The following is a 20,881-nucleotide window of genomic DNA, read 5'->3' on the forward strand; positions in this document are numbered from 1 at the left end:
AAGAGGAAACGTCACCTCTCAGGGGAATTCCTGATAGTAGTAGCCGTTTTTCATTACCGCAGACGAGAATGTTGTCGTGAACAGTACTTAGGTAGCAGAATAAGATTTATTTTGGACTTCTTCGTGTCGTACGCCGAGATTTTCTCACAGTCGGTTCATGTTATTTTCCAGATACATTGGAGTAGTAGCTGCGTTGTGTGTTTTGGTTGTAGTCATATTCTTTTGAGGCTTTGGTACCTATCATTTTATTTTTAGACGATTCCGCTCAGTATTGACTTCGATAACAAATATCAATTGCTTTGTCTTTAACGGAATTTGCACACTCACAGTATTTGTTCCACTATGCTCAAATTACAGCTTTGATGTCTGCTACGTTTTTACGTTATCAATTTAAAATTATTTTCGAATTTCGGGAATTAAATGGCCTAAGCAGTATATTATTGCATCGTTGCTGCGGCGAGAACGCCTTTTTCTCCAAGTTGATTTGGTCGATGGTGGTGCTGCGTCCGAGCCGGGCACATGCCAGCCGAAACCCGGCGAAGGAGTGTTGTCGCGATCAGCTGTTCTTCCCCCCCTCCCGGCCCATGGACTGTCGTCATGTGACGTCAGGAAAATATAAACATGTAGCGGAGTGTTGAATGAAGCCCTCATAGTGGGATTTTCAGCGCATCTTCCTCCGCGCAAATTGTTTTGCGGAAGGCCTCGAGTCGAAGAACGTGCATTTGAATCCGTAGTATGCATTTCAAAATGCATATATGTTCCGTAATTTTTTGTCCATTCTATTGGTGAAATTGAGTGCCAGTGCTATTTGGGTTCGTAATAATCGTAATTTTGATATCGTGACTTTTTTCCCTCATCGCATTGCGCGGAGGAAAATAAAATTATCATTGTTGTTGTATTGTATTTTCTTTCGGAAGAAATTTAAATGAATTTTTTTCCTCCCATTTTATAAGGGAATGTTTATTTTTTTACTGCACATATGCCGTAAAGTATTGAAATGATGTGAGTATATTGTGAACGTACGTTTTTAGTATGCAGCACCCTACGTATTACGAGACGTAACCGTTGCAAAAGGCGGAACGTAACCAAGTGAATTCAAAGTTCAAAGCATTACCGAATAATTTTTAAGCTTGACTACGTGAATAATTTTATTGATTTAGATAGTTCATTTATTAGTAGATATATTTTTTCTGTATCCCAACTGCTCAGAATTATTTGCCAACATTGAAAATTTGTGTCTGGTTAGACAAAATGTTGTTATGCCGTAGTTAATTTAAGTATCTTATATTTATATTTTGTTTTAATTTTCCAAGCATCATCATGGGTTCATTTATTTTAAGGTTTGTTTCTTCCATGAGTTTGGGCAATATGCTGCCGGCTTTAGTCTTGTGGTCTTTTCTCATAATCGGACTATAATTGCGGTGATTTTGTTTGCGTGATGATAAAACCTTTCCAAATGGCGGTATTTTGGGACCTCAGAAATTTAGGTTATTTTTTATAGAGGCATTGCTCAAAACCGTGGGGAAAAAATCGCCAGTCCGTACCCGATATCGATTAGGAAATGACAGGAAAAAGTTCATTGGCAAGGCCGATGATTTCTCCGTTTTCTGTTTACGTTTACTTTCCAATTTCGTATGTTGGCGTAAGTATAGTGTTCTAAAGTTATCTTTGTGCCTGTTTTTCCGCTGAATGTATTTCTCACAATGTATCTGAGTAGATTATTTTCGAATCTAATCAATTCGCATTGATTACACTATCCTCCTCCAACTCTTCCGTTACTATTTCTATTACATTATCAAACTATTTACCGCTACAATGAAACTATTTCTCCCATTTTTTTATCTTTCCTCCCTTCCTCTATGGATTGGTAAAATTGACCTTCGGTGGTTCGTGTCAATTTTGCTGAGACCCTCTTAAACATTTGCCCTTCACCAAGCTTAGCGTATCTGTAATCGTAAACTATCTTGACCCGATGATATTTATGTGAGTAATATGAACGAAAATATTTTGGTAGTTGATATTACTATTTCGAACAGGGTATTCTGCCTAACGTAATGAATTTTTAACGATTGGGTACACCTTGATGCGATTAGAAAACTCTTCAGCGAAAAACGCTTGGAGAGGGTTAATGGCGGCCAAAGATATTATCTGTGGAGTAGTTTCTTTAATTTAAGGGAATTCTACAAACTTTTCAAGCAATTGAGCAAGGGGGTATGAAGGAATTAGACGTGAAATTGGATAAACAAATTTTCATGAAGACAGGTATTTATGATACTTGTGTGTCATTTTCGAAATTAAGGCACTCCTAAAAATGTTTTCATGTTCTTGAAATTGAACTCCGCTCGAACCTTCAAGCTGATAATTGGTTAATGCAGTTCTTCTCATTCTTGTATGAGTAGGCATATCTAATCGAAAATTGCTTTTCTCGCTTTTTTCAACCATTACTTACCAGACAAGCGCAATGCCTTAAATCGCTTGTTCACCGCGTAATTAGATTTTTACCCATTGCAATTCACGCGAGTTGATAAGAACCGCCTACACATCGGGAATGGAATGATGGCTCGGCTGATAGAATGGAACTCGCTATTCGTAGGAAGAACTAAAACTCACCGGTGGTAGGTTAAGGTGCTAATCATCGAGTTTGTAGTTTCGAGGGAATCTAGTACGTAATCGCTCACATTTTTTTTGACACATAAGCGAAGTTATTTTCATTTAATGTGTGCTAGCTGATACTGTGTACGAAAAAAACCCTGCAATATCCGTTTTTCAGTGATTATTATGATTATGCATTTCAATAAAACGTTCTCTTGGTGGACAGAAACTACACGTAAGGATTAATGAAAATAGCCTTTATCAATTGCAAAGCAAAGCATTTTTTATCATCTGATATCTCGATTTGCCATGTAACTAACAGTTAAAAATGAGAAAAAATTAAATTTTGCCGAAGTTTTGTCATTTTTTTGTATCGAAATACGAGTCATACATGTGGATTTATTTCTAAGCATATAACAAAATTAATTAAATCATTTTAAATTCCTTGCCTTGTTCAGTTTGTTTTCACAAGTCATAAATGTCTGAACGTTTAGCCAATAAATTAATGAGTAAGTGTACTGAGTATGAGGGCAATGTAATTAAGAACTGGAGGAATGGTGTCGTGGATAAATGGAATTTGTATGCTAGGAATAGTTAAAAATATTGAAGGCAGCAAAACTTATAAATACATTTTATTGCAATAATGAAATTTTATTATATTTGTGGTTTTTAGAAAGTGTGTACAAGTGTTTATTACCATGTTTACGGTGATGAATCTTGAAATATTATGTAAGCGCTGTAGCGTAAGGATTGAGGGGGCTATTTAGATCTTCGAAACGGCATAACGGTCCTCGGTTCGCTTCAATGATTGCTGCCGGAGAAATACCTCTTTTCTCAGAGTTCTTGTTTCCAAGGCTCGCTGTAGCCGTGATCGTATAGTGGTTAGTACTTTGCGTTGTGGCCGCAACAACCCAGGTTCGAATCCTGGTCACGGCAGTGGGTCTTATGCCAGAATTTTGGTTGCTTTTCTTATTGAATAAATTCGGATGTTTTTGTTGATTTCCCCTCTTTCTCCTGATCATTTTTATGACTGCACGTGCAAATTTTTTACGCCTGGTTTGTGCCTGGAATTCGCGCGATGCGTTTTGATTTTTCCCCAATTTATACACCAGTGCTAATCGTGAGCGATGAGTCAGATGTTACGTAAAGGCACCAAATCTAATGACAACAGCGTTAACTATGATCTGCCTAATAATAATGTCTGCAACAGATTCTATTGTAGGCGTTAGGAAATTGAATTACATACTCCCCTTTCATTTATGCCCAAAGAAAATATCTTCATTACTTTCGCCTGTTTATTTCTCTTCAATAACTTGTCCCAAAAATTGTAAAATTTTATTATTTTACTTCTTATTTCATTTTGCTTTCTATTTAGTCTATGTCTGCTACTCCTTGACTTTGAACCCTGAAGAGGCTTAAAGACGCAATTTTACGTTCGTATGAATTTTTACAACAAAATTTTAATGAACAGCACACACACAGTATTCCTGTTAGAGGTCAGTCAATACCTGCTAATAAATTGCATTATCAGGTGTTTTGTGCGGCCTAGCATGCCCTGTGCGTCTCTTGCTCGTACTCCATGGAAGGTGTCACGTCGTGATAGTATTTCTTTAAAATATCTATGTTCCCGTTGTTGCCTTTTCTCAGATAGCTCTCATTTCTTTTCTGATCTCCACTAAAAACTCTAAAAATCTCCCACATCATTTATAAATAATCGCTTATCATCCAAAAGTATGAAAAATTTAAAACATATTGCCAAAGCTGAGGATAATAATTTCAAAGAAAGCGAACAAAACGTTTTGAAATGGCAAGGACTTATTTTAAATTGAATTTAAAGACTTCTTTTAAAATAAATAATTTCAGATTATTAAAATGAGAAAAAGAAAATTCTCATATTTTAAGGCACTACGTTTCGCAGCCTTACTTACGACAAGATAGTGAGCCAAATTAGTTTCTTCCAGTGTGTGTTAATCTTCGAGTTTACTTTCTGTTTTGGGTTTGGGAAACTATCTTTTTTTACTTAAGAGGCGTGGCCCCCTTGTTCAAGATACTTCGCTTGCGGTTTCACGCAACCCTTTCTCCGCTTTGGTGGTTCACTGCGTCTTTGCCGTGCGTACGTGCGAGACCTCACACACGGAGCCATCGGGCTGTGTTATCTGCAGAGACGCCACTCCAACTGCCCACCATCACATTTCTCCCCTCCACATTTTTATTTCCGCGATTTTTTTCCCGCTTTTATTACAATCAGCTAGGGTCTTATCTCCATCTAATGGCTGCAGGGTCTTATCATCGTCGAATGTGTGTCAACTATTCATTTCCCTCGCCTGTTAAATTGATACGTCAAGTTTGTTTTCATTTTCGTCACGAGGGGTTCGTTACTGTTTCAATTGACTGTCGGTGAGTATGTTTGTTTTGGCACGTATCGCTTGATGCCTCGCGATGGTGACGTATCGTTAGTGTGTTGAAACTTGTACGTTTGTACAACTTTCTCTTTGGCAACCCTCCCGTCTCGATATCTCAGAGACGCTGATAACACAACGCATTGAACACTCTCTGCAGTTTCCCTCTTTTCTGGGCCAGATCGGTGGGGTAAAAATATTTGGTCTTACGAGGTAAAAAAAAATGCATCAGCTGGGGCGAGTTTCAGTTCATTATACGTTACTCACCGGAAATCGTTGAAATTTTATTGCGGCTGCGCGCGATATTTCTCTTTTTTTCTATTTTTTTACAACCGTCGTGCCTCCAGACACGTAGGCATTTGAGGATATCTTCAGTTTTTTTTCATTGTTTGTGAAGATTTCCTTTTGGAGATGTTATCCTCTGAAAGTGACGTAATTTTCACGTACTTCGACGTAGGTTGTTGATACTGCTTCACTTGCGTCGCAATAAACGCGCGCTTTCCAATATTTCTGAGTAATTGGTTGATATCAGGCCGCCATAACCATCATCAGAAGTTCATAAGGCTCTATCCGTAAGACTGTTATCATATTTCAGATAATACTCTCTTAATTGCGAATCCTCTCATTTTATATGTTTGATTCCATTGCCTTCAGTTACCGTTTTATTTAACCATTGTGTTTACAAATATTTTTCGCTTCCATTTTTTCTAGATGTAGAGCAAGAAGAGCGAGTAGTGTCAATCATTTGTATAGTGGAATATTTTTGTTGAGGTACGAGTTATGAGTTGATTTTGGCCGATTCGTCCGCAAGCCATTCTGCGGGAAATTACGGTGAATTTTATTTTCATTCTCGTTCGCCCGGTAATTTCCAAAATTACGGTTTTTCTTCGAGTACCTAAAATATTTCTTTTCTGGCGCGGGGGTCATTTTATGTTAAATCGGTGGGGTGAACTTATTTCTGCTTTCTGTGAGAAAACTGATAAAGTAAATCGTAAAAATAGTACAAAATTTTGCATGAAATGAATTGTCGTGAATCGACCGTCATGGCAGAGTTTTTGCTTTTACGAATTATGCAGTAATGATAATTTTTTTTTGTTTCAATCAAGTTTATAAAATACGTAGGTATCTAAGGTAACCCCAAGTTTAACTGGCCTGTATCGGGGTAACATATCGATGATTCGAGAAAAGCAATGATCCGTTCACTAATACCACTTCACGTTACCAATTCGGCGCAACTCAATAATACTTTCGAATACGTTCAAAGATATAAAAATACTTGGAATTGATGAACTTTTAAAAGATTCGCTGTTGCCACGGTGCCAGAGTCTCAAAATTCTATAGTAAACACGCAATATAGCCATTTCCGATATGGGCCGATTTATATACACCATAACAATAAGTAAACCAATTCTTGACGACAATAACACCGGCAGAGTAGTTCATTTTTCTCAACAGATGCAGAAGAGGTGTATATAACAAAATTATAAAATTTTCAAGATTTTTTTCCTGAGCAGGTAACGTAGGTGAACTCTCAATCAGAAGAAATGTCTGCACACCCCAGTTATTGAGCTGGTCATGGGAACTCCCACTTTCTCCACTCTGGGAGAGAGGATAGCAGCGCGTGGGCTGAATTCGCGGGGGACTCCACGTTATTCGCTTCACTCTCCCTCGCCCTCTGATTCATTTCCCCCGCAAGAAGGTCGGAGGGGTTCCTTGCCCTCGCAATGCGCTCGCGAACTCTTTCTGTAGGCAATAGTTGTTCTCACAACGCAACGGGTGCTCCCGTTTCGTCCTTTCCTTCCCAATGTAGCGGTCGGCAGCTCGCTGCCCGCTCAAATAATGGCCATCAATTTAATTCTCAAAAAAATATATCAGCATACAACATTTTAAGTGTGTGTATTACTGAAGGTTGGTAATCTTACTACAATTTAATTTTATATCCCCAAAAAATCTGATTATGCGCCTCCAGGCAGGTTTTCCACGTCAGGAAATGTTTCTCTTTCTTCATAAAATTATTTTTGATTTATCCTTGTTTTAACTTCATGTTAACCTGCTCCGAATATTCTGTCATAGCTTGTATGAATTTATCAGGTATTAATGTCGTAAAGAAATCTTTAGTAATGAGAACGGTGATGAAATTAAATTTTTTTAATTCACCCTACTGTAAACTCATATTTCCATGGTATCTTTTACTTTTGTAATTTCTGTTGTAATACTGACTTGATTTAATTGCTTGTGTTATCATTTAAACATAGCAAATAGAGCCTGCAAGGTTCAATCGATAAAAATGAAGACCACCTATTATTAAGTTTTAACCGGAATATAGTATAACTATCGTGAACAATCCTCCGCGCAAGTCTGTGTATTCCTCCCGTTTTTCTCATGGCCATCCTATTTATGCAAAGGTGAAAATCAATATACGGGCGTCGGATCGAAGCCTAGTTTTATTTCTTTTTTCCTTCCCCTACAACTCAAGGTTTATTTCGTTCGAGAGGTCACGTTATAAAACCGTTCAATGTTTATTTCTTACATGCTTTACTCCTTACATGCTGCACTCATGCTACCAGATATCGGAGAAAAGATCCATCTAATGCCAATAATCCTGTTATCACCTTTTTAAATAGTTATATTTTTTACATTTTTGAGTTTATAAAAGGCATAGCAAAACTGCTTGGAATATAAAAATAATCCTGCGGTGCGAAATGGCCTCTTTGGCTCGCGCCGGTAGGAATATCCCGTGCGCAGATTGTTGGCATAGGTTAGTGAACTTTTACCTCACTGACATACGCCGCATGGAAAAATTTTATTTTCTAATACATTCTTCTTAAATGAATTGAAACAGAATTTGAGAGTGTATCGTATTTTTTTTTCAAATGACTCCACTGTCAATAAAAGTCAAGGCCTAATTTTATTTTATTTTGTTTGTTAATAATTCCTTTTTAACTCGATTATTTTTTTTCCGTTGTGACTACGGCAGTCAATTAAAATCCATGAAATAATTATGTGGTACACATCTTAAATAATTATCTCTATATTGTTAGATTGTCCGTTCCATATAAAAATCGAATCTCAAGTGAATTAGGCGACAATCTGGGGAACTTGGTTTGGAAATTTAAATACCAGAGAGTTTATCGCGAGATGGTAACTCACAGATTAAAAAAGCAGTTTAGAATAAGTTAATGATTCAATTCCTTAAAACCTAAATAAAATCTTAGGCGTGTGGTTATGGTAGAGTTTTTTTTTAATCTAATGTTAAATCTCTTCTTCAGTAACGTTGGTAAAATTATGATTTTTCCTCCTCCTAATGTAATCTATCGCCATTCAGTTTTTTCTCATTAAATAATTAGTCGCAAGGTATTAACTTTGTAAGTCGAAAATATTTTATTCTGCTTCTCAAGAAATTCCGCAAGCGGAACATTTTTGCCGCGAAACAATTGCCGGCTGGCGCCCGCACTCCTCTTCCTCCGCTTTGTAGGTGCCGAGGCGGTATGGCGGTGTACGACGTGAAGCTCCGCACGTAGGCACTGCCCGTTCCCCTCCCCCATCCCACCCTCCCCCTCCGCCTCCATCCCCAGACGTCGCCTCACCCTGCGGAGAGAACTCAAGCCGCCGCACACCCCCTCCTACCCCACCCCCTTTCGTAACCTCCCCTCTTTGTCTGAGCCATCTGCCCCGCTTGTAGGGTCAGCGCTGCTGAGTTCCCTACCCTCCTTTCGCCCCCTTCGAATTGCAGGCCGAAAGACAGCATCGATGGACCAACAACTCTCCGTACACGTAGAATTCCTGCAAGCACATGATTCCGATTATTTTTACGTGCCATCGGAAGGTAGCTAGCGTAATGCCTGGGCGTTTTCCGCTCGGCCAAGGCCGTCTCCGGAGTTCGCGGACATTTCCGCCGTGCATGTGGCCCGCGGGTGTGCTTTTCCATGGCCTTTACAGCCCGCCACGTCTCTTTGCTTCGGCGGCTGGTTTGTGCACGCGGTGGGATATTGCCCGTCGATTTTCGGTCGGAAGCAAGGAATGCAACGAGGGGTCCCGATCGATATGTTATGTCTTCATTAAATGGAACACGTAACGTATCCTGTTGGCTCAATAATTCCAATTTGTGTGGTCTACGTCTCATCCCAGGTACGAGGCTGTATTTGCACGTAAGCGCGGTCATGGGTTCGGTTCGCTTCGTCAATCCGGATATCGCTTGGAAGCGGTGAGTACCAAATACGTATGCGGAATCTTGGAATCGTTATGCATATACTCCTTGAGTTGATTGCTGGTTATTATTTTATTAATGGAAATGGGTAGGTATCGTTTGGATGAGACCAATTGAACGTGGTTTTGAAGGAAAGCTTACATGGGTATTTCCATGCAATGATTCGATAAGGCTCTAAATGGAATTTTGTTCGAGGACTACCTTTTCTGAAACGAACTTCTTTTTAAAGTATGACCTGAGGAGAAAGCCGACTTTCCCTGCATTTTGGTGAGAAACAAAGGAAATCATTATCTAATACTACCAAATTTTATTAAGTTATTGTATATTAAACTTAGCAATACTTAATCAATTACTCTGGTTTCAGTTAGAACCTCGTCAAACCAATGCGGCGATTTATTATTTAAATTAATTATGGTCGGTATCGTTAATTAAACCACATATTCTTGAAATTTCAAGAGAGTTTGCGGAAGGTCTGTTGGTATCGCCACGTATTGATCGCTGTTCATATATGTAGCAACTATCGTATTCAATCTGCTTTTTTCTGCTGGCCCATTTATTTACTCCTATTCGTTTCCTAATCATCCAAAAGATGTTCGTTTTTTTGCCCTCAGTGCTTGGCAAGTAATTAATGTATTTTTTATGGAGTAAGCCGTAAGTATACCAAATAATTTATTTCACCTTATTTTTGAGGTCAAAATTTCACCTCGAAAATGTTTTTATTCCATTTTTCTTCAAATATATTCGGAAGTTATTAATTTTCCATTTTTACTCTTGAGAAACGTAGCCTATTTTCAATATATTACTTCGGAAGTTGTTTTCACCGTCTTAATGCAAATGGTTTCTCGGAAGAAGAAAATTATTTCTTTTGGCTCTCTATAAAATTTACACTTGATTGAATTACTATCCTTTGCTCTTCTTGAGGGAATGATCTTCGTATCATACGGCTATATGATTTCGCTATACTTGAAAAATTGGGTGATGTTTTCTGATGTTGACTGATTCAAGCATGTCACTGCGGTGACTTATGTAAGGTTATGTAAGTCAGGAAGACTAGATCAGTCATGAATGTCAGAATTACATACATACATGTTTCGGAGAGTATATTTTAATGAGTGCTATTACCCGAAAACCTTGTTTATTAGTCATAAGATGGGTACGAGAAATGATTTCAACGACTGCATTATCTGTTTTTCTCTTCTTAAAAATTTCTCAGCTTTTTAGTCTTTATTTTCCGTGTTAATAAACATTTATCCTCGACGTAAGCTCAAGTTCGTTAACCGTAGTTTATATCTAGTAGACCTACATCCCAACGAAGTTCTTCTTTGCATTTATTCCCTGGCATACTTCCTTGGTCCGAATTCCTAATTACTGACCAAATTCCGTGGTAACCAATTGAGTGCGCTGTTTTTTAAATAAGAGAAAGGCTTGTGATATTGGGGAGCGCTTATAAATGCCCTGCATCAAGTAAAATCATTTTATACCAATTCCGAATTCTATAACAAGAATTTAGAATTCTTCTAAATGTGAAGATTACTACCCGATAGACTTTTTATACGTAATATAAAACGGAATAAACCTAACATCTGCGTCGATTATATGTATATCATGTAAGGAATTTATTTCGAGTGAAATTTCGGTAGATATATGTCTCTTTCCTTGAAAGAATTATCTGAGAATTTTTCTGAACGATGAAGATGAAACTAGATAACATTAATACAATCAGAGAGGAAAGAATTGTCTTTTTATATAAAATATGTCAGGGATACATTCGGTCTTCTCAAATGTCAACCCCTCATCCCTCTTTCCTTTGTCCTTCGCCGTGACCTCCCGCCAACTCCTTCAAGGTTTCATTGTCTCAACTCCCCCCCTCCATACTCCCATCTGTATTCTTACCCCCAAATTGCTTTTCCATGTGGGAGGTCTAGATTTATGAGATTTGATCAGTGGAATGTCTGCATTTGCGTTTTAAGTTTTCTCGATCTTTATTTGTAGTTTTAGCACTGATCATCCATGTACGCTCGACGGAAACTGAAAATACACATGTATTTTAAAATAGTCTACAAGTCCCCAACATCTGCATGTTGATTTATAATGCAATTTTGAGTGAACTTTTCCTCGAAATAAATTTTCAGTCACCTAAAATAATGGGGACGGGTCCATTAAGGATCTTATTTAAGTAATAAACAAAATTATTTTTAAATTTAATAATATGATAGAGCTTAAATGTTTGTATATTCAATCCTTTCCCCAATTTCATATTTTGCTTTTCTTGAAAACCAAAATTATTTTATGTTCATTGTCTTGAGCGAAATCTAAGCTTTAAGGTGATATAAAAAATTATGGAGCTATAACAGTTGGGCGGAGAGGCATAAATATTTTTATAATAATAGGCAAATATATATAATAATTTCGTTTCGACTCTTGGAGGCAAAAGTTGCTAAGTTGAGGTGGGGTGACCCATATATTAATGTGCTGTGAATATTTTGTGTCTGATCAGGTGAAGGCTAATAATTAATTCACGGAAAACCAGCTCATATACGCTCCTGATTATTTATTATCGTAGTATTTCTGTCCAAAGATATCATTTACGTTTGTATAGAATATTTTTATTTTTTATTTATATCTAAATAGACCTCACTTGATGTATTCCATTTTTAATTCAGTGTCTTATATCAAGAAAGAATGCATTTATCTCGTGCACCAGTTCAAAAATTATCTGTGATAGAAGCCTACGATTTTTTAGCCGTAATCTCGGTATTTCCTTTCTCCTCGTCATAATTTCTCGTTATTTAGACTGGAATTTTTCTCGGAATAAGTCACGTGGCAAATCGACAAACATTCGTTAATGTTGCGAAACATTCGAAGAAAAGGTTTGTGGGAAAATATCGCGAAGGGATATAAATAACTAGCTTGCGACACGGCGATGGATATGGGTGCTTGCTAAATATAGGAATTGTCAGTTAACTTCTTGGTGATGGCATTTTCCTCGTGCGTGTAGCACGTTGTCGCTTTCGCTTTTGAAACGATAACCCATTCGCTAAGAGCTATATTTAAATAGCAGTAGACGCACGATAGATTATTTACGCAATTGTTTGCATGCAGTTATCATCCCTGCATCAAACTGTGCTTTCAGGTAGAGTTGTGGATAATCGCTGGACGTGCTGTAAAAGCTTTTTATTTCATTATTTGCCATGGATAAAATATATTGTGGTCACATTGTGTTATTCCCTAATATTTCTTGTGAAATTTATTGAAATTTTGATCGTTTATTCTGATAGAAAATTTAAACAAATCATAGCGTTACTTCAACCTTTTAGGACGAGGCTGGTCTATTTGTTAGACTAGCTATGCGCTTTTTTGAAGTCTTTTAGTATGCATTTAAAAGCTCCATTTATTATTGACTTTATCTGTTAGATATATTTCTGGGGTATTACATTTTTCAGTAAAATTGACAAAAGGATCGAAACTTGATTCATCCTATGGGAATCGCACGCTCAAAATTTTACTTTATTCGGAAACAAATTTAGACAACGCCGCGTTCGCATTAGCTGTTGAAGACCGTCAGTGGTCACGATTCATGATCGTGAGATCAGCGAATCCTTTGCCGGGCCAGACGTGATGAGCAGAAATTTCTTGCGGAAGAAGAATTTCGTAATCATCCCTAGCGTGTATCGTTTTATGGGCTTCTACTTTACTTTCCAGAATAATCAAAGTGAAAAATTCTTTTTGCAGCTTTATTCGTGTAGTCATACTTGGGATTTTTCGAAGAGACTAGGATTTTCTGGGTGCAATGCATACCAGAAATATTTAATTTCAAGTGGAAACGAATATCCTGTGGCCATTTTGAGATTAATCGCATCAAGAATTTCACTTGAACGAAAGATTTTTCTTTAGTTAAACTTGAATCTTCAAAGAATTATAAATACTTATGCATAACGGCATAGGTAATTGGAAAACGGCGTGGAAGGGAAGAATAATGTGTCGTGCAATAATATGCTTCGTGCATAGATGAGGAACTATTAAATGTTGGGATCCTTTCACGTAGCTTACAAATTGTAATCTTTCGATAGCGCAACTATTGGATACGCTGGAGAGTCGAGCCAGGCCACTAATTGAGTCTTATATTTTCTTAGAGGCAATCCATTGTGCGCGGGAATTTTTGGGAACCAAAAAGTGTGAAGCCCATCTGTTCCTGTTTCCGATCCGTCCGATCATTGGTTTGGGGCAACCTTCACTTCAAAAATGTTAACGCTTAGTATATTTTCTTGAGGCCTTCCCGGTAACTCACCATGAATGTGTAACTGTTCACATTTACTATTTTGAATAGAATACTTATAATGAGGTTATCGGATATTTATTGTAGAATTGAAAATTATAGAATTTCTATCCATTAAAATAATTCATACTTAGTCGTTCGTATGCTATTTATGATAATTTTATAATTATTGTCACTCTGGTGGGAAAGCATTCCTTTAATAATACTCGGAAAAATTAACGACTCCCAACTAGTTCATCGCGACGATTGAAAGAAGATATGGAGTACATCCTTGTATATGTCTCTACAGCTGTCACGGCCGCTCGTTATATAACTGTTGCGCGGCAGGGTGTGACTTTAGGAATTATTTTTCCTCTTTGCGGCGACGAACGTCTTAACCTCGGAGATATTATTTACCCATGGGTTAAGAATATCGCCTAACATTACACCATCCTCGGTGATATCCGGTGCTCAAGGATGTGGATGATAATGTTACTCGTGATCGCAATGGCAGCAGTCACGTGGAATTGATGGACCAATCTTATTACTATTTCTTTTCCCACGAGCCAGTGTAAACTGTGATTATACAAAGGCCGTCAGTAATTCAAAAGCATGAATTTCTCTTTTGGAGTTCCCTTTTTTGTCTTCTGTTATCTGGCAGCCTGGTGCTATTCGTTTTCTAGGTTGTCATCATCTTCCATATGAATTTCTCCCCTAGTAATAGCGCCGTTAACGCCTCCTGTCGCCAAATTGTTGGTCTTTTTTGTCGTTTCGTTAAAAAATGACATCGTTTGAAAAATAGCACGGTAATAAATATAAGAATCAATGTTGGACTGAATAGTCGATGATTGATTTTATGTCACTGGACTAATTGATGAGTTGTTTGCAAATAAATGCTGTAATTTAAGCCTTATCACGCTAGTCACAAAACTGAATCGTCGTCTCCGCGAATATTACAAAAGAGGATCCACAAGTCGGCCTCGTAATGTGTTGTTGCCCACCGTGCATTTAAATGGGTTTACAGAAGTCGCCACTCGCGTATCAACTATACGATTGCGCAATCTCACCCGATCTGAGATAGTTTCTGATAATTATAATCGCGCGCTTTCGGCCAACCTTAATTATTTCATTTTCTGAAAAATTAAGAGTATTAAATGAATTGTTGAAAAGGCTGGATACACGAGACTACGCACAAGAAAAACAGTTTGCATGGTAACTGCAAAGTGCATTTAAAAAAATGTTGGCGTTGCCATAGCTTAGTAACTAAGGAGTTGCGGCCCCATGTTTATAGATAAAAAACGCTTAAAATCGTCTCCCTTACTGCCTCCTGAAGTATTGCAGATTCCTGCTGAAACACTATTTACGACCGGTTTAGAGGGAGTGATGCTTTTTCTTGAGTTCTAGTCTACGATGGATGAACTCTTGGTGAGCCCGTGGAGTTGGTCACACGCGAATCAGTGCTGCATCCCCTCCCCTCCTTACGGCCTGCGGCGCGTGCTTTTCGGCGTGCGTACGTGCCGTCTGTCGCACGCCCGCCAAAATACACCCCCCCCCCTTCCTCTTTCGGCGTGCACTCCCCCTTCTCCGTTCTCTTCCTTCCCGGACACCTGGCATTCGGGGGCGGGGGACAACGGCCTACGGAATCTCTTCGTCCCTAAGCCTACGTGCTCCCTTGCAGGGATGTGTGAATGCATCTGCCGAACAACACTTAACACACCTGTTTTAAGAGACGACCGCTGCCCTAGTATTTTTTCATCAAGTAATTTTCGTTTAAAACTCATGCTATTGTGAAAATATCTATCGTTTAATATTATCATCTTGAAATTGTCATGGTGTGTAAAGTTGGTCCTTTTAAATATTTACCTATATCTCAAAAGTTGTCAATTTTTCGTCGTAATTTTCTGAAATGGTAAAATTTTATTGTATTTTAGGTGCAGGAAATAGATAAGTAACTTTTTCACTAATCAGGATTGTTTCCTCTCCACGAGTATTTTTCCCTGTCTAACCATGTTTGAACATTTACCTCATTCTTTTCTCTAATGTGAAATCCATGTATTCTAACCGACCGAGGTGACGATTCGTTTTTGTAACTCGCGTGGTTTGGCTTTAATTATCGTGTTAATTCGCTGGCAACTGAATGAGCACACATAAGAAATGAGTCCGGAGACTATACCATTTTTTATTTTTATTATGATTTTCCTGGTATTTTTTACATTTTGTGGGTTGTTGTCGAAATGACTTACATATTCTAGCTTTAATCAACATTTTTCTTATACTTATAGTACTAGTGTCGCCATTAGAACCTCTATAAAAATACGGATTTTCAAATAAAATTTTATATAAAATAGCTGGTAAAGCTTATTTATAGTGGACGTAGATCGATGAGGTGTTATTGTAAGATCCCATTTAGGAACCCTCTTGGACAACACATTAATTTAGTTTATCTGTCCAACCTCCTTAAGTAGATATGATATCTTATTTGTGGGGGAAGGAACCAGTGGCATTGTTTCTCCATTTCCTTAGCAAAGCCTACGTGCTCTCCTGCAGGGACTGATGAACGCATGTGCTACACGACACGACTACGCCTGTTGTTTAACACGCCTCCTAATCACAATCTAAGGCCTCATCCGTACTCTCTCCTACTACCTTTTATCGCTTCCAGTTTTTTCCTTTCTTCCAGTGTGTGTACGTGATTCTCGTGATCATGGTCACGTGACATCTAGCGATAACCTTGGTGTGATATAAGGACCCCCAATGTCACCCTTGTTTTTGTATAAATCACTTGAGTCACATGCTCATACACTGACCTATGTTTAAAAAAAAAGCTATTTAAGTGTTTACCCAGGGATGCAGTAACAACCCGATACATACGAGGAAGTAATGCGAACATTGGCCACTCGATGTGCGCTCTGTCTCGACCGATCGTTTTTGTTTACTTATGTTTTGTGTAGAACTTAATTCTTCGTCTTGCCATTTAGGCTGTGGCTGGTACACCCTTATCAACATTTTCGCAATCATCTTGAAATGATCAGTGTGTGTAAACTATGTCAGCATTTGCCTTTATCTCAAGAATGAAAATTTTACCTGCGGGAAAATAATTTTAAATTACTGATTAACTAAAAGACATAATTTTTTTGTTAAATGTTGATAGGATCTACTATGCATATTCTGAAATTTTCATGTTCGTAATGAAAGTTTTAAGGAAGTAACTAGTCAAGGAAAGGTGTCTAATAGCCATTTATTCGAGGACAAAACTCGATGAGCTGCAATTATGAGATCATTTTTGTTAAAATGGAATGAATATGGCATATACTTCGTGTCTTGGGTCAACTTCCTTGAGTAGATATGATATCTTATTTGTGCAAGAAGGAACCAGTGGAATCTCTTCTTCGTTTCGTTAGCAAAGCCTACGTGCTCTCATGCAGGGACATGTGAATGTTTGTGCTACACAACACTCGCCACACCTGTTAAAAAACGCGCATCCGAATAATATCCGGTCTTAGAGCCTTTTATCGCTTCCAGTTTTTTCCTCCTCTTCCCGCTTATTGGTACGTGATTCTGATGGCCATGGTCTCGTGACTATGTTTGCTTCGAATGATAACTTTGGTGCGAAAGAAGGAACCCCCCCAAAGTCACCCTGGGTGATGTACTAATCGCATGAGTCAAGTGCTCATCCGTTGACGTGTGCTAACTTAAGCGGCCTACGTATTCAGCCCAGAATACAGGTGCAGTCCGATACAGGAGTGTAGCTGTATTCAAGGCTATAGGGGTAGCTAATATGTATATACGAAAAGTTATGCTCATTGTAAGTCACTGTGATTTAAAGGAACGCATCACTACATTTCGATTGGTCTTTTTAATTGAAGTATGACTTCGTTGAAACTATTGTACGCCAAAGATTCGTTTCCATTTTGATATTTTTGTTTTATTTGATGATTTTGTTAAAATTTTAGAGCGTGCCGTAGTTTTCGCGTCTTAAGTGGTTTGAAATTGTTGCTGGTTCTGGATTAAGCGATTATCTTGTTTATTTATCTATTTAATTTTCCCTATTTATGTTGCAAATGCTTATGGACAAAATTTGTTGCATTTTTTATCTCTGCCTATGGCCTCTCACGCCTATCTATTTTCTCTGAGTAAAGGTCATTTGCGTTTTTGACCGAAACTGAGTAATACGGACAGTAATTCATTTTGTTCTTGCGAGGTAAAATTCTCTCATTATCCATTAACTTCAACGTTATGTAATGAGAAGAGTAGGAGCTTTTTATAACGGATATAGCAACATTATACAGATCAGTCGTATCGTGAGATTGTGTGCATTATAATCCAGGTCAAACTTTCCGCACAAGCATTGAACATATTCCTCAGGGATTCCTGCTTGTTTTTGTGGCAGAAAGGTTTTGTGGTGTGAGGCAATCAGAAACATCTTTATCTCCGTACATCCGTATTTCCTTCATTTTGCCTTTGTATCGATATCAATGCTTGCAGTTCATTTAGGACTGCAGCGTAAAGTGCTGCATCTGCGCATTTTAACAATAATCATAATCAACTAAAAATCTAATAATAAATTTAAAGTAAAAATTATTTTTTTATTGTATGTCACTTTCAAGAAAGATTTCTTGTTAATAGTTTATCTTGTCTATTCGAATAGTAGTGAGTGCTGGACCTTTGTATGAGAATCTGTTTCAATTTTTGGTTTTTTACTTATATACTGATTTAAAGAAGTATACCCTGACATAGCGTCTGCAATGAATTGCTATTATTTTGTAAAAGGAAAAAAATAGTCTGGCTAAATCATATACTTTTTAAAACGCAAATAATAATTTTCCCCATCCTCTTGCTTAATGGTATATCTTCGAAATGTGAACTCCATATTCCCAAGATATCGCTCAGTTGTTAGTCCATTAGTGCTAAAATACATTTTTATATCTTGAATGTGCTTTTATTTGCTTTTAGGTTATTTTTTCTGCTCGTAATCACGTTTTTATCTCCTCTGAAGACGAATATTCCTTTAAAAAAATAACATATCATTAAATAGCGTGCAAAATTGCCAGAATTGGTTTGGAAGAATGGGGGATTTTCAAGTTGAATTTTGGGTGGTCAGCTTGGATAAGTGGAGGTTGTATCCCCCCTTATGACAATCAAATAGAAAGATCCGTCGCCTAAGCCATACGGGTCGCGTTCGTTTTCTGTGAGCTTTCGAATCTAGGGTGAATCATGGGGACCCAGAGGGCGGAGTAGGGCAGTCGTAAAATTTTAGCTTTCGGGAGAAACATGAGGAAAACCACGTACGACGTTATGAACATAGTGTGTTGTGTTTAAGGGGGGATAGGAAGTAGGGTGAGGAGCTCTGCTCTTGCGGAAGCGTAAGGGTACGTATGGCGGGACAAGGAAAACGTTATTTTTGGTTACTTTCGGGCGCGTTATGTATTCACCCGGCCTTGACGTGACACAGAGCTTGTCTTTTTTCCAGCGATGATGAAGTCTGACGTACTCTCAGTGTTGTGTCCACGAATATTACAAAAGAGATCCTCAAGACGCCTTTAAAATATGTTGTCACCCACCGCGCATTCAAATCGGTTTGCAGTATTCGCCACTAGCATCGCTGACCGACAAAGTGATCCGAGTTTCACGGGAAAATAAGGCATGATAACCGAAATTTATACACATGATGATGTGATCTATCAAATTCATTCCTCTTTATTGCTATTCCTCGCATTTGCAAGGATCATATTGCAAAATATGGGAGAAAAGTGGATCGCATTGCACTCGTCACCGCGCCGCGGACATTTTTGAAAGCCGATTAAAATGCGACCGAAGTGGCAACATAAATCAGACTTCCATGGGATGGCATTAGGCCTCCTTTATAAAGGCCCCTTTGTTGTGTTATTGGCAATCAGTTCTTAATAAAATTCATGGCATTTCTCCATTAAGCCTTAAAGAATGTTATCTTTGCTTTTTTATTTGCTGTCCGCGTTCTAGCTCTAGGTTTAATGGGAAATATCTGGTTCATTGAATGTTTCCTTCGTATTGTTTTTTCCTCAAACATCATTTAACTGAACAGCCTAGTCTTGATTTGAATGGCGAAAGTGTGATGACTTTTGTTCCTTTTTGTCACAGCTGTGATAACTCTCACTGCTTGTCCTACTTTCAATTAAAGCAAGGGTGATGCAGCATAAGTATTAGGTAAGAAGTTATCCAGTGTCAAATTTTGCTTACCATTTGCTTGACCATAAACACACGTGTGATTTTAATGTCAAGGTTCTTCACAAACGATTCAAGGGGAAAATTTTGAAAGCATTGTATAAAACAAGTCTAATGTGTACCCTATGGTTTATTGAAAAAGTTGAACTTAACGAAGGAGTTGAACATTTTGAGCCATTGATTTTTCCTCGCGAAGCAGGCGAAGGATGGGTAAATATGGGTATCTTTATCGGCAAACCTGTATCATAATCCAAAGATTTTTAAAAAGTTGAGGAAGTAAGATGAAAATCAAATGGATATATCGAGTGAATAACGCGAAAGTTCTAATAAGAATAAGAGAGAAGTATTTCGAAAGCGTTGGATAGAAGGCAGGACCATGTAATCAGCCAAATCATGAGACGTGGTGGAATAATGAAAATTATTGTTTAGGACAGTGAAAAAAGAGAAAGGTTGATGTATATCCCGCGGATAAGATATGTAGAGCTGGTGATGAATGATGCAAAGCAGATGAGTTGTGGGAGTGTAAAAGATTTTCCGATCAGAGAAATGAGTGGAGGGCTACGTCAAACCAATCTTTGGACTAATGACTGTCGTTAATGGTGATGGCGAGCAACTCTATTATCTACAACCACACGACAATTTCTGAAGGTTACATGACCCTCTTCACCAGTGTTGCTTAGGCCGTGACATTCCTTCTAGGCTTAGCGGAAAGTAGTCTTCGCTTCTGCGAGGTTCGAGAGACGCGGGGGGCGCTGATTCCCGCGTGCGAAGCGATAGGAGGTCACTGCTCGGTGCCTACGTGACCCCGGCTTCGTACCATCCCAACACACCGCGTCCCTGGCGGGGTTCCTCCCCACCCCCTATCTGGATTGAACCGCTCTTCCTCCCCACCCCCTCTCTAGATTGAACCGCTCTTCCTCCCCCACCCCTCCATTTCAAAAGAAAACCACGGTCACCCCCACCCTGCGTGGATATCCTGCGTCGAAGCGGAGGAAGTAATCCAGGTTAACTCCCTTCCCCCATTCCTCTCCCCCCTTTCCCTCATCCAATCCTTGCGGAACAGAATTTAGTGATTTCCTCCCTCTGCATCTTGAAGGGTAAACCTATGGCGCCCTCGAAATGTGAAAAATGGAGTATCGTATTCTAGATAAGTTTCATGACTCCTGAACGGGGACATGGCCGCTGTATTAAGTGATACTCCGTCATTCTTTTACAGTATAACTCGCC

The 20,881-nt window shown here is 38.5% G+C and overlaps 1 protein-coding gene and 1 non-coding gene across 2 annotated transcripts in view; both read left to right on the plus strand.

The window, feature by feature from the left end:
- Window positions 1-20,881, plus strand: part of LOC124167553 (egl nine homolog 1) — a 54,078-nt gene that overhangs the window by 2,345 nt on the left and 30,852 nt on the right. The gene's annotated exons all lie outside the window — the stretch shown is intronic.
- Window positions 3,457-3,528, plus strand: Trnah-gug. Its single transcript has one exon. It is a non-coding gene; the product is annotated as a tRNA-His (tRNA).

Source organism: Ischnura elegans, chromosome 11 (genome assembly GCF_921293095.1).
Source record: "Ischnura elegans chromosome 11, ioIscEleg1.1, whole genome shotgun sequence".
Taxonomy (NCBI): domain Eukaryota; kingdom Metazoa; phylum Arthropoda; class Insecta; order Odonata; family Coenagrionidae; genus Ischnura; species Ischnura elegans.